Source organism: Neomonachus schauinslandi, chromosome 7 (assembly GCF_002201575.2).
Source record: "Neomonachus schauinslandi chromosome 7, ASM220157v2, whole genome shotgun sequence".
NCBI lineage: Eukaryota > Metazoa > Chordata > Mammalia > Carnivora > Phocidae > Neomonachus > Neomonachus schauinslandi.
Window position 1 is genome coordinate 144,287,113 of NC_058409.1, and position 8,652 is coordinate 144,295,764.

The 8,652-nt window shown below is 42.3% G+C and overlaps 1 pseudogene; it reads right to left on the bottom strand.

The window, feature by feature from the left end:
- Positions 1-2,150: 2,150 nt before the first annotated feature.
- LOC123325468 lies at positions 2,151-2,254 on the bottom strand (annotated as a pseudogene).
- Between the last annotated feature and the right edge of the window lie 6,398 nt (positions 2,255-8,652).

Consider the following 8,652-nt stretch of genomic DNA (forward strand, 5'->3'; position numbering starts at 1 on the left):
CACACTCAGTGGCTGGCAAACTGCCCCTCAAGGAAAACAACAACAGTAACAATAGCAACAACACGGATTTGTGAGTTTGTCAGTCTCTGTGGTGCAAACACGTCCCCCCATGGCTGATTTCAAGCTACTAATGACGTCACAGCCTGCTTACCAGATTCGATCTGTAAAAATCAGTGCTGAGCTGTTATGGGTCAGCCCAGCCCACTGGTCTCCCCAGGCCAACAGCCTCTCACTCAGAGAGAGAAGCCCGTTCTCTGTAGTATGTTTCGGCATCTTCTCTTTGAAATATCCCTCAGTGGTCTCTGGTGCTGTTCCTTCGTTCTTTGAGTTCCCAGCAGGTGGGTGATTGCGTGCCGTGGAGGCTGCCAGGAGGCTCTGCAGAGCTGGCAAGGACAGAGGGCGCACGGCTGCAGCATTTGGACACACACACTGAGAAACCCTCTCCCCTGCTTGACCAGGGGGATGGATATGCTAACTGAGAAAATGGTGAGGATGCCAAGAAGAAGTGTAGACACAGGAGAGTGAAACATGGAGGAGGGGAGAGCAGACAGAGCAGAAAGTGGACCCTGCTTTCTGGGCATGGACTCTCTCCCAAGTGGGCAGGAACTAGGGTCGTGGGCCTGGGAAGCAGCAGGGAAACCCTTCCCAGAGAAAATATGTGCTGAAGAGTTTGCGGACAAACACAAGGCTAGCTTCCAAGAAACTATATGCGGGTAAGGCCAGATTATCAGTTTGATTAATTAATCCCTAAGAAAATAATTACTGTAGATCTTATTCCTGGGAACAAGGTATCTGAACTGAGATTTGTGTCTGCAAAGAAAACAATATTAAGTGGGAGGTTTCTGAGATAATTAGGATCTAAAACTTTGGGAAAAAGTGAGTGGGGATTCAATATCTATGCCTGAAATCCTCACTCCCTCAAGTGCTGAAACACTGATTGTAGGAAAGGTTTAGAAGGGGAAAAATGAACCAGTTCCAGCATAACAATGGGGTTCGGCTGGGAAGAGTGGAAAATAGAACTTTCTTGAAACATATCATAGAAGTGACATTGTACATGCTTTCCATGTAGAAACAGGAGTATCAGAGCCCTTATAGCCCACGGCCAAGGACATGCTGGAGAAACAGGTTAGGAAACCATTCATGCACCATGACTATTTGGGAACAGTGTTATGGGGGAGGAGCGTAAGGACCTAATAAGTGACTTTTGAAGTGACAGTTGGCACTAACCCCCAACCAAGCAGGACATGAGCAACTTCAAACGACTCACAGCGAATGCATAGCTGGGGTGGTTTAAAATGGACCTAGGTAACCAAGAGGAACCAACTGAGCTGCATGTGCCCCCAAACCAGGGACACTAGCTGGGGAGTGGGGTAGATAAAGTACATAGATTCCAGGTGGCCAAAGTGGGGAGGGGAGCAGAGGAGAAGGAGACAAGCTAGAGATGGGCAGGTGTGATAAGTAACAGCAGGGAGAAGCAGGTTCCTGAGCAGGAACAGGGAATGTGGGGCCTGGTTTCCACAGTTCCCCAGGGAAAGGACATTTCCTGCGCTCAGAGAGAGAGAGAGAGTGGGGAAGTAAGGGGCCCAGAGATATTGAAGGAGGTAGAGATAGGACAAAGAGGGAAGAAAACACAGTATATATGTGTATAGGTAAGGATTTCCCAGAGAAATAGGATAGATAGGTAGATAGATGGATAGATAGATAGATAGATAGATGGATAGATAGATAGATAGATAGATAGATAGATAGATAGATAGATAGATATAGATAGATAGGAAGATAGATTTAAGAATTGACTCACTCTTTTGTCATTCTTTGTTCTGTTAAGGTCTTTACCTTATTAGACAAAGCCCACCACAACATGGAGAGTAATCTACTCAAAGTCCACTGATTCAAATGTTAATCTCAGAAAGGAAGGAAGAAAGAAAGGAAGAAAGAAAGAAAGAAAGAAAGAAGGAAAGAAAGAAAGAAAGAAAGAAGGAAAGAAAGAAAGAAGAAAGAAAGACCTTCACAGAAACATCCAGAATATTGTTGGACCAAAAATCTGGCACTGGGGCCCAGCCACATAGACATATTAACCATAACAATATGGCTCCCATTTAGGTCTTTCATAGTGAAGAAGCAGAAGGTAAAGGCAACTTGAGACCTGGGAAATGTGAGAGATAAAATAAAAGGAAAGGAAGTCATTTCAAGGTAATAGGGATGGATGATTCAGATACTACACTTGATCTTAGCCAAAAGGCCGAGAAGCGATGGGGATGGATGATTCAGATCCCAGAAAATATGTAAAAGTGAAACACAGACTAATTACTTACTATGAATGCAAGATTGCAGAGAACTAAAGAAAAGACTTGAGGTTTTGAAAGAGATTTTTAAATATTTTTTAAAGTTTTAATTATTTATTTGAGAGAGAGAGAGAGAGAGAGAGAGAACAAGCTGGGGGAGGGGCAGAGGGAGAGAGAGAATCTGAAACAGACTCTCTGCTGATCGTGGAGTCCTTAATCCCACAACCCTGAGATCATGACCTGAGCTAAAATCAAGAGCCAGCTGCTCAATCGACTGAGCATCCCTGAAAGAAAGATTTTTAAAAATAATATTTATAATGAAGAAGTGGAAAGAAATCGAACTTATGGATTTACCAGTTTGGGAAGATTTGATAGATATGGGAGAAATTTAGTTACAAAATGAGTCCAAAAAGTGGTTAATTTCGAAGGTATGTTAAGGAGGCCAAGGGCAGGCACCTTTCTTCCCCTTCTGAGCTTGGCACCAGCTGAAGACATCATCATGTATGCATACTGTTCCAGGAGCTGTAGAACATTCTCTTGAGGAAGGTGTGCCCACTGTTCCAAGGAAGGAATTGAGACACGAGGTTGATCACTGGCTGACTTCTTTCCAAGGGCTCATGTTAGAGCAAGCTGAATGTGGAATGTGGATCATGCAAATGCACTTTGGAGAATCCAGTAGTTTTGCTTTGGAGTAGCTGTGTCATAAAATGCCCAGAATTCATTTCTTGGCACACCTGAGTTTTACTCTGATTCACACTTCAGAGGCCAGCCCTTTAATTTTTTACTAACCACTGTAAAGGTGACTTGACCACATACCATAAGAAATATTCATGGGAAATCCAGAATAGATAATTCAATTCATTCTGTGCCTGCTTATTAAGAACACCTTTCATGCCCATCATTCAATTTGACTTAGATAAATACATTTTGTGGACCTGTTTCCATGGAAATATGAACATTTATACTTGCACAAATTTCCTTTTCTTTGTATCTAAGTTTAAAAATGATAGCTAGTGCCTGTCTGATAGAAATATTTGCAATTTGGTAATTTTACTCTGCTTTGATTTTCATGAAAATGTATGATCCAATTGCTTTTGGATTAAAACTGGTAATTATAGGTTTTACCCACAAAGATAAATTTAGAGGAAGAGGAGATTTCAAATCCAGAATAATAAGAAATAAAAATAGCTATAGGAATTTTTAAAATTAAATTAAGAAAAGATCAACTTGAGAAAAAAATTAACTGAGAAAACATGTTCTGAGAAAAAAAAAAAATGTCCTGAAAAAAAAATTTGACTTTCTCTCTTTGCCTCTTTATTTCTGTTTGAGAATCATGCACTCTAATGCACTCTGCATTTTGACTACTGTGGTACTTTGTTTTCACAGTTAAGTAAAAGATAAACTAACAGTGCTGTTTGATCATTGATTATGGTTGAAATGGCCATCAAGCCATAGCCATGAAAATCACTGGGTGACCAGTGTGTCATTTGCCTAATGGCTTTTCACGTAGCATAATGTTTTCAAAGTTCATCCATGCCATAAGGTGCAGAGGACTTCATTTCTTTTTACAGCAGAAAGATAATCTTTTCTATGAATATACCACATTGAATTTTTCCACCTATCACTTGATGGACATTTGGTTTCTTCTACTTTTGGCTTTTATGAATAATCCTGCTGTTAATTTATCTGTACAAATTTTTGTGTGGACATGTATTTCATTTCTCTTGGGTGTATACTTAGAAGTGAAACTTCCAGGTCATATGGTAGCTGTTTAGGTGTTTTGAGGGACTTCCCGACTACATTGCCAAGAAGCTTCAATATTTTGCATTTCCCCCATCCCTGTGGGAGGGGCCCAGGTTTCCACATCCTCATCAATACTTGTTATTAGCTGTTTTGTTTTGTTTTGTTTTGGTTTGGGGGTTTTTTTGCACCCAAGTGGGAGTGATATAATAATTGTGATTTTGTTCACATTTCCTTGATGACTAATAATATCAAGCATTTTTCACGTGCTTATTGGTCATTTGTATATCTTCCTTGAAGAAATAACTATGTAGATCCCTTACCTATTTTCCCATGTGTCATTTGCCTCTTTTACTGAGTTCTTAATATATTCTGAATCAAGTCATTACCAGATATACGTTTTGCAAATATTTCCCCCCATTCTTTGTACTGTTTATTCACTTTCTTAAAATGGCCTCATTTGTAGCACAAAGTTTTTAATTTCAATGAAGTCTAATTTAGCCATTCTTTTTCTTCTGTTTCTTGTGGGTTTGGTCTTATATCTAAGACTGACTGATGTAAGGTCACAATTATTTACTCCTATGCTTTTTCTAGGAGTTTAGATTTTACATTTTGGTCTTTGATTCATTTTGGTTAAATCTTGTGTGTGGTGTGAGGTAGGGGTCCAAATTTGAGATAATGATCTCCTTCCTTCGCATAACTTGTGTTACCCTCAACTGTTGTGTCAGTGCTCTTGGCTTTCAAATATATCAAGCCAGAAACAAAATACTACTCAAAATATTAGACTAGAAACAAACCATGATAAGATGACAAAGGAGGCTATTTTTTTTTTAATTTAGGGTTGCCAGTAGAAGTGATAAAATAAAAATAAATACAACTCAGCACAGCATTTGGATGCCCAAAGCACATACTCTCAGTAAATCTCTTCTTGTCACTGCTTGAGGATTTACGTGTTTGCCATGACTGTGTGAGACCACACAGTCAGCCTCACACCTGACCACTGCCTCGAGGGTTTTCCCATAGTCAGCTTGCTATTTTTTACCTCAGTCTCTGCCAGTGGAGTGATGGTGCAAATTTGAGTAAGAAAAAAATGTGAAAACAATGCTTAACTTTCTTTGTCTATAACTTGTCCTGGTAAGCTCCATACCCAAATGGCTTAATCTGTGCCCAAATGGCTTAAATCTTCATCTTATCAACCACTTAATTAGTTCATTAATTAGTTCAGACAGAAAGTGCTCAGTCTCTCTGAGGGCTGCCCCTCTCCATTTGTCTATCTCACAGAAGCCCAGGATCTAGGACAGAGGATATTTGACTGGAGGAGAAGCTTCCTTGCTTGGAGGAGAAGCTTCCTTGCTTGGCCTTTCAAGGTGTGGGAGAACTGATACCCTCTCCTCCCCCTCTCCTTTCCACAACTCTTTGGCCAGAGAAGGATAGACTTCTTTTTTATTTCCACTCTCATAAGTGGGAGGAGGGTTATAATTTTGAATTAGAGGGAAGTTCTATAGATTCGATTATCCGAGCTTACACCTTAAAATTTCAAAAGAGGAGTTTCACAGAAATATGGAAAATTCTCTTCTAAAACAACATTGCTTAACTGTAATACTGTTGCCTAAGCATATCGAATGGAAACAGAAATTTAATTCATCATTTTTTCTTTCTTCTATTTTGCATCAAATCCTTCCACAGAGCAGATTTTTTTTTTTTCAGGAGAATCAGTACTCAGACTTGCAATGGAGAAAAGCAGTTTACTAAGTTTTCAAATCTTACCCTGTTACCCTAATGCCACTATCCCCACATGGAAACATCCCCTGCCTCCCTCCCAGACAGTTTCCCTGGTGTCTGGGCTGAGTTAGAGTAACAACCCGGACCCACTGTTGTGTTTATACACAGTGCCAGGTGCTGGGCTAAGATAATCACATTCATCCTCACAACCTTCCTGTAATAAAGCTATTGTTAATTTCACCTTACAGAGGAAGGGACTGAGCACAGATACTAAGTGAGGCAGAAATAATAAATGATAGAGCAGAGATTTAAATCTAGATGCATCAGACCCAAACCTATTATCACAGCACCCGGCTAAATTGTTTCTTCATTGAGTTGTGCTTGCCTATTTTTATGCGGACAGTCATTACTATATTGTGAGTGCCCTGGGCCCAGGGGATCTGCTGTATTTACTCTATAACTCCACTGCCCAGCAGAGTGACTATCCCACAGTAAATGCCTAATAAATGTATGCTGAGCTAATGAAGTAAAATCAATCGGTGATGATGAAGAGTGGAGACCATATTGCCCAGCCTCGATGGAAACAGGACGGTCTGAGACCACCCAATGATGCAGAAAAGCTCATGTGTAGTTCTACAGGAGCTACAAAAACATGGGGGCATGACTGAAAAGGCCCGTTAATGGGGCAGACAATAATTAGAGCTCAGAAGAGGAAGACAAGGGAGAACTAGAGCATAAGAGCTACTCAAGATGGAGAAACTTCTGAAGTGTGAACAAAATTAAGTTAAAAAATACTAAGAGAAGAAAGACACCAAAGACTAGAGAATCAAGTGAACAAAAAAGCACCTGGCATATTTTAAGGGCTCCAAATTAATCAATGAGCCTGAAGCAGAGATTTGGTGGAAGGAAGAGTCAGGAAAGAAAGATAAACATGAGGGCTGGTGCCATGTTGTAAATGGTCCTAAATCCCTTGACATTGAACCTGCTGATCAGAGTGGATCAAGTGAACTGTAGCAGGTTGGACAGACTGAATTAAGAAGGGGAGGGAGATGGGTGAGGGGGATGGGAGGAGAGATGGAGGAATAACAATGAAGTGGGGGCTAGCTAAGGAAAACCTATGATGATCAGGATGGGGGGCAGTAAGTGTTGGGGTGGGAGGAGGGACCAAAGTTACAGAAGGGAAAGAGAGCATGAAGAATTCTCTGGGTGTGGAGACCGGATGTTCAGGGAAATGCTGAATCAAAGTTTAACTCCCATGAAGGCAAACCCTGGTCATGTGCCAATTCTTGACACCCACAGAGGAAATGACTATGCGGTGGCAGATGGGGGCTGGTAGGAGCAGCTGGGTTTGACCTCTGACACATGATGTGAGGAGGGGTGAGGGTCTGGCCATTCGCCCTGCAGGACTGAGCTGGACTCTGCTGGGGTCAGGAATGTGCCAGAACCCCTGATGCTGTGCACAAGGATAAACTGCCCTAGGGGGAGAAAAGAATCAGGAGGGGGGTCTTGTGTCTACCACAGAGATGTGCAACTATGCAAAGCAACAGTTCAAAAAATATTTATAGAATGATTACATAAATGCAGTTATTTCTAAATTCAAAGTCTTTCAATGTATTAGGTTTGAATAAACATCAGTTGGGACTAGTGGGTTTCCCCCTTTTATTCATTTATGGTCATAAACGCCATAAGGACCTGTCATATCACTTGTAATTTCTAGCTTCCACCACGGTCATTCCTCCGGAACTTTCCATGCCATGCAAGGCAGCTTTCCAAAAGGTAGGAGGGAAAAACAACTAAGAAGCCATGGGAAAAAAACGGTCTATTTTAAAAACTCGAGCTGCAGTGGAATTTGACAACTGAACTTTATAGAAAAACAATAAGTCAACTTTATCTGGTAAAGCTATTACCTGTAAAGGTTGATTCAGCCACAGTCCTTTATCAAAATGGCAGTCGGTAAGGTTGCAATATTGAAAATAAATTAGGTGAAGTGCATGCTCTTTGAAAGGACACAGTGGAGACAACCCCTGAGAGCCCGAGGTGCGGCTGGCCCTGGCCCAGCTCTTCTTCTGCAGAGGGGCCTCCCCTCCTGGGCGGGAACCCCCCTGCAGGCTGGAGGGGCAGGGCATGCTGGCTGAGTCGAGGGCTGGGGACACTGCGGGCTGGGGACACTGCGGGCCAGGGACCCCGTGGGCTGTGGGCGTCTCAGGGTCCAGAGAAGAGGGTTCAGAAGGATTCGGGGACTGAACCACTGGAATCAAGACACACATCGGCCCCTGCGTGACTTTCGCTGTGTAATTAAAATGCATAAAACGGACCCGGCAGCCATTCCCACTGCTGAGAGCCCTACAAATCCCCTTTCCGTCCAGTTCTGGGGACCCGGTCTCAGGGCGACGTGCTGCAGCCACAGCTGAGTCAGAAAGAGACCGGCCTTCTGCCAAGGCCACACCTGGCCTAGGGAAAGAAGCAGCTGCTGAGTTGACAGGATCTGAATGTCAACTTTCCAAGTGTGCGCACGTGGTAAAAATAATGCTATCTACGAAGGTTTAAGTCCCCCTTCTATATGTCTGCTCCCCTATTTGGCCAGCCAAGGCCCAGTGTATTTCAAACCAATAAAGAAACTTCAGGTTTGTACTCAGAGCTGGGGGTCTGTGTCTACACCGGCCAGTAGGCCGCCCAGAGCGGAGCCTCCGCTGGTTTCAGCAAAGTGCAATACCCAATGTTCCCCAAAGGGGGCGCAGTCCTCCAGAGCCGCGCTAAGATGCCGCAGCAGGGCATCGGGATCTGTTTCATACATACATTTATATAAACCTTAGACACCAATTTACTTCTCTGGCCCTATTTAAAAAGAAAGAAAGAGAAAAGAAAGAAAGAAAGAAAGAAAGAAAGAAAGAAAGAAAGAAAGAAA